Raw genomic sequence first — 6048 nt, forward strand, 5'->3', positions numbered from 1 at the left:
TTATTTCTTTCTCTTTCTTTCTTTCTTTCCCTTATTATCTTAAAGACCGCGCGGGCCCACGGGTTTCATGTAGCCGACCCTCAGCCAGGCGTGGTCCGGGATTGGAAATCCAAGGACCGCAATGTGCGTTCGAAACGTCGATGTTCATGTGTCCTGCAGTTCACATGTCGACGCGCAATTAGCTGCGTTCTTCATCGACCCACGAGCCGAGTGATCCACCGCTCAGGGTTGTTTTTCTCTAGATTCGAGCAGAGCTTCGGGTAGGATGCTACTGCTAGTCCCGTAGGACAGGTAGTTGTTATTTTTCGAGGGGGAGCTGCCCCCAGAACAGCGGCACGGTCAGACCGCGCTCCCCTCTCGTTCAAGCGCCGCCGAAACGGCCTTGCGTGGGCAGATAAAGTGGCTTTAAGCCCAGTGCTCGCGGTCGCGCGGGTTGTCCTTGGATCCCTGAGGATCCTCGGAGCCCGCGTGCCGCCGGCACCCACTCACCATCTTTCGCTCCTACTTCCCACCTCGAGGCGGGACGGTCTTGCCGTCCCCCTCCGGGGGATTACTTCGCCGACCTGGACACCTCAGGCCGACGACGTTATCTCCGAGATCCGGCCGCTGCCAGGAAGAGCCGGTCCAATCACAGGCGAGATTACGCCTTCCGCAGAGCCCCGTTCATCTGGTTCATTCTTAATGCCTTCCTTTTATTAATTTTTGATGCGTCTTCCCCTCATTCGGGGGGAGACGGTGCGACTTTCGCCGACCGGTCCCCCCTCAGGTTGACGTCATCTATTTTTCAGTCATCAGTAGTGGTCACATATTATGATGCGTCTTCCCCCTCATGCGGGGGGAGTCGGTGCGACTTTCGCCGACCGGTCCCCCCTCAGGTTGACGTCATCTATTTTTCAGTCATCAGTAGAGGTTGTATTATCATGAATGACCAGACACGGGTACTTCCACGAGAAGGCGGTCCACTCGCAAGCGAGATTACGCACTCCCCCAGAGCCAGCAACCGTACTCGGTTTCTTAATGCCTTCCTTCTCTGTTCGGTCACTCTCGGTGCCGTTAATGATCCTTCCGCAGGTTCACCTACGGAAACCTTGTTACGACTTTTACTTCCTCTAAATGATCAAGTTCGGGCATCTTCCCGGTGGAATCGAAGGGCCGAAACCCCGCGCCCACCGGTCCGAAGACCTCACTAAATCATTCAATCGGTAGTAGCGACGGGCGGTGTGTACAAAGGGCAGGGACGTAATCAACGCGAGCTTATGACTCGCGCTTACTGGGAATTCCTCGTTCATGGGGAACAATTGCAAGCCCCAATCCCTAGCACGAAGGAGGTTCAGCGGGTTACCCGGACCTTTCGGCCAGGGAGGACACGCTGATTCCTTCAGTGTAGCGCGCGTGCGGCCCAGAACATCTAAGGGCATCACAGACCTGTTATTGCTCAATCTCGTGCGGCTAGAAGCCGCCTGTCCCTCTAAGAAGATTAGGAGTCGCCGGTAGCACAGAGGATACCGGATGCGACTATTTAGCAGGCTAGAGTCTCGTTCGTTATCGGAATTAACCAGACAAATCGCTCCACCAACTAAGAACGGCCATGCACCACCACCCACCGAATCAAGAAAGAGCTCTCAATCTGTCAATCCTCCCGGTGTCTGGGCCTGGTGAGGTTTCCCGTGTTGAGTCAAATTAAGCCGCAGGCTCCACTCCTGGTGGTGCCCTTCCGTCAATTCCTTTAAGTTTCAGCTTTGCAACCATACTTCCCCCGGAACCCAAAAGCTTTGGTTTCCCGGAAGCCGCCCGCCGAGTCATCGGAGGAACTTCGGCGGATTGCTGGCTGGCATCGTTTATGGTTAGAACTAGGGCGGTATCTGATCGCCTTCGAACCTCTAACTTTCGTTCTTGATCAGAGAAAACATTCTTGGCAAATGCTTTCGCTTCTGTCCGTCTTGCGACGATCCAAGAATTTCACCTCTAACGTCGCAATACGAATGCCCCCGTCTGTCCCTTTTGATCATTACCTCGGGGCTTCCGAAAACCAACAAAATAGAACCGAGGTCCTATTCCATTATTCCATGCACTCGGTATTCAGGCGGCTGCTGCCTGCTTTAAGCACTCTAATTTGTTCAAAGTAAAAGTGCCGGCCCATCGTGACACTCGGTCAAGAGCACCGCGACGGGATTGTGTAGGCCCTCCCCGAGACGACCCGAGGCGTGGGAGCGTCGCCGCCCCCATCGCCCGCGGGCGCCGGCTCGGGCCACCGGCAGGACGTCCGCACGTGCGTGCCAGTTAGACACCGACGGGCGGTGAACCGGCAGCGTGGGACACAAGTCCGACTACGAGCTTTTTAACCGCAACAGCTTTAATATACGCTATTGGAGCTGGAATTACCGCGGCTGCTGGCACCAGACTTGCCCTCCAATGGATACTCGTTAAAGTCTTTAGAGTGTACTCATTCCGATTACGGGGCCTCGGATGAGTCCCGTATCGTTATTTTTCGTCACTACCTCCCCGTGCCGGGAGTGGGTAATTTGCGCGCCTGCTGCCTTCCTTGGATGTGGTAGCCGTTTCTCAGGCTCCCTCTCCGGAATCGAACCCTGATTCCCCGTTACCCGTTACAACCATGGTAGGCGCAGAGCCTACCATCGACAGTTGATAAGGCAGACATTTGAAAGATGCGTCGCCGGTTCGTAGACCGTGCGATCCGCCTCCATTTATTCAGAGTCACCAAGGCAAACGGCCGCGTGAGCGACCGATTGGTTTTGATCTAATAAAAGCGTCCCGACCGTCTCCGGTCGGGACTCGGTTGCATGTATTAGCTCTAGAATTACCACAGTTATCCAAGTAACTGTCCACCATCTAAGGAACCATAACTGATTTAATGAGCCATTCGCGGTTTCACCTTAATTTGGCTTGCACTGAGACATGCATGGCTTAATCTTTGAGACAAGCATATGACTACTGGCAGGATCAACCAGGGAACCGAAGACTCACTTGGAGCTCGTTCCTCCCCCTCCACGCGGTCCCGGATGGGTCCGGCGAGGGGGTCCAGTTCATACTTCAACGCTCGCACTCCGTGCGCCCCTGCGAGCAGGGGCCACTTCGTGCCGTTAGGGGGACGCCACGTGAGCGCCCCCAGAACCGTGGTGCCATTAGGGCACCCTTCCCTCTCTTCACTCGACATGCATAAGCGCCGAAGCGCCGTTTGGCATCGCGAGTCTAGCACGCGCCCGGACTACGAGTGAGTCGGTTGCAGTGTGTCCACGATACGCCGCCTATAGACCGTGTCCGGGGGACAGAGGGCCGCGGCATCGCGGTGGCGAAGGGTTTGCCGGGAAGGGGAACGAAGCCGGCCTTTTTCGTAAAATCGTTCCCCTGTTGCTTGCCGGGAAGGTGGACGAACCCGGTCTCTCTCGTAAAATCGTCCACCTGCTGCTTGCCGGGAAGGGGAACAAAGCCGGTCTTTTTCGTAAAATCGTTCCCCTGTTGCTTGCCGGGAAGGTGGACGAACCCGGTCTTTATCGTCAAATCGTCCACCTGCTGGTTGCCGGGAAGGGGAACGAAGCCGGCCTTTTTCGTAAAATCGTTCCCCTGTTGCTTGCCGGGAAGGAGGACGAACCCGGTCTTTATCGTCAAATCGTCCTCCTGTTGCTTGCCGGAAAGGGGAACGAAGCCGGCCTTTTTCGTAAAATCGTTCCCCTGTTGCTTGCCGGGAAGGTGGACGAACCCGGTCTCTCTCGTAAAATCGTCCACCTGCTGCTTGCCGGGAAGGGGAACGAAGCCGGTCTTTTTCGTAAAATCGTTCCCCTGTTGCTTGCCGGGAAGGTGGACGAACCCGGTCTCTCTCGTAAAATCGTCCACCTGCTGCTTGCCGGGAAGGGGAACGAAGCCGGTCTTTTTCGTAAAATCGTTCCCCTGTTGCTTGCCGGGAAGGTGGACGAACCCGGTCTTTATCGTCAAATCGTCCACCTGCTGCTTGCCGGGAAGGGGAACGAAGCCGGCCTTTTTCGTAAAATCGTTCCCCTGTTGCTTGCCGGGAAGGAGGACGAACCCGGTCTTTAACGTCAAATCGTCCTCCTGTTGCTTGCCGGAAAGGGGAACGAAGCCGGCCTTCTTCGTAAAATCGTTCCCCTGTTGCTTGCCGGGAAGGTGGACGAACCCGGTCTTTCTCGTAAAATCGTCCACCTGCTGCTTGCCGGGAAGGGGAACGAAGCCGGCCTTTTTCGTAAAATCGTTCCCCTGCCGGGCGGAGGACGGACCCGGGCTTTTCTTCCGTCAGTTGTGTCCTCCTGATGTATCCAGACACCACCCAAGGCTCAGGAATCGTCTTATGCGGAAAAAGGGCCAATTTATCAGCGACGCATCCGTTAGTTCAACTAGAGGAAGTGTGAAATTTTCCTACAAAATAAGGTGCCAGCGCGGCGTTTTCAGGGGAGACTCGTAACGTCTGAGCCTCAGAGAGCGCGACCCGGCCGAATGCGAGCGGCAGGTCCCCTAAAATCGGCCTACCTAACACGCACGGATGGGACTTTGAAATCTGAAGACGTGGAGGGCACGAACGGGAATATATATGCGGCAGAAGCCAGAGACACCGCCGGCAGCCTCACCGTGACCGCACGAGAAGTCGTCACTTGCGCCAATCTTGCACTCGAGTGCCGAGTCACCTACGAGCAGACCCCTGCTTCTGCCTGTCCATTGAGGGCAGCCGAGCACGCGATTCCCCAGGAGACGGACTTCTGTACACTTGTGCCCCTCTTGCCCTAAACGGGGTTCGAGCAGCGCGGGGAGAGGAATTCAGTCCCCGGCGGATGCGCGCTCGTTCTAAGTGCAGCTTCCGAGAGGCCGCCCGTGAAGGCCATCACTTGTGCCACTCTTGCACTCGGAATCGAGTGCCGACTCGAACCGGAGCCTCCGCCGGCCACTGCGTGGGTTGACGGGCGCCGACCCCGATGAAGACGGCGATCGGTGCACATGTGCCCCCCATGCCCTAAACGGGGTTCGAGCAGCGCGGGGAGAGGAATTCAGTCCCCGGCGGATGCGCGCTCGTTCTAAGTGCAGCTTCCCAGAGGCCGCCCGTTAAGGCCTTCACATGTGCCACTCTTGCACTCGTAGATGAGTGCCGACTCGAGCCCGAGTCTCCGCCGGACACCGCGCGTGATGACGTGCGCCAACCCCGATGGACACGGCGGTCGGTGCACTTGTGCTCCACTTGCCCTAAACGGTTGCAAGTAGAGCGGGCCGAGGCCAGCAGTCCCCCGGCGGATGCGCGCTGGTTCTAAGTGCAGCTTCCCAGAGGCCGCCCGTGAAGGCCGTCACGTGTGCCGCTCTTGCACTCGGAATCGAGTGCCGACTCGAACCGGAGCCTCCGCCGGCCACTGCGTGGGTTGACGGGCGCCGTCCCCGATGAAGACGGCGATCGGTGCACATGTGCCCCTCTTGCCCTAAACGGGGTTCGAGCAGCGCGGGGAGAGGTCTTCAGTCTCCCGCGGATGCACGCTGGTACTAAGGGCCGGCTCACAGAAGCCACCTGTAAAGGCCGTCACATGTGCCACTCTTGCACTCGTAGTCGAGGGCCGACTCGAGCCCGAGCCTCCGCCGGACACCGCGCGTGTTGACGTGCGCCAACCCCGATGGACACGGCGGTCGGTGCATTTGTGCCCCACTTGCACTAAACGGTTGCAAGTACACCGGGCCGAGGAAAGCATTCCCCCGCGGTTGTCCGCTGGTACTAAGTGCAGCTTCCCAGAGGCCGCCCGTGAAGGCCGTCACGTGTGCCACTCTTGCACTCGGAATCGAGTGCCGACTCGAACCGGAGCCTCCGCCGGCCACTGCGCGGGTTGACGGGCGCCGACCCCGTTGAAGACGGCGATCGGTGCACATGTGCCACTCTTGCCCTAAACGGGGATCGAGCGGCGCGGGACGAGGCCTGCAGTCCCCCGCGTTGCCCGGTGGTACTGAGGGCAATCTCCCAGAGGCCGCCCGTGAAGGCCGTTACTTGTGTCACTCTTGCACTCAGTGCCCTGTGCCGACTCGAACCCGAGACTCGGCCGGTCTTCG

The 6048-nt window shown here is 58.0% G+C and overlaps 2 non-coding genes across 2 annotated transcripts; both read right to left on the reverse strand.

The window, feature by feature from the left end:
- Nucleotides 1-74: 74 nt before the first annotated feature.
- On the reverse strand, nt 75-230 carry LOC147870546 (5.8S ribosomal RNA). Its single transcript, XR_015533351.1, has one exon. It is a non-coding gene; the product is annotated as a 5.8S ribosomal RNA (ribosomal RNA).
- Nucleotides 231-1054: 824 nt separating this feature from the next.
- LOC147870547 (small subunit ribosomal RNA) lies at nt 1055-2972 on the reverse strand. The gene has a single exon (XR_015533373.1). It is a non-coding gene; the product is annotated as a small subunit ribosomal RNA (ribosomal RNA).
- Between the last annotated feature and the right edge of the window lie 3076 nt (nt 2973-6048).

The sequence above is a fragment of the Zootermopsis nevadensis genome, unplaced genomic scaffold (genome assembly GCF_977971745.1).
Source record: "Zootermopsis nevadensis isolate Lab colony 2312 unplaced genomic scaffold, Znev_1.0 Znev_ptg000243l, whole genome shotgun sequence".
NCBI lineage: Eukaryota > Metazoa > Arthropoda > Insecta > Blattodea > Termopsidae > Zootermopsis > Zootermopsis nevadensis.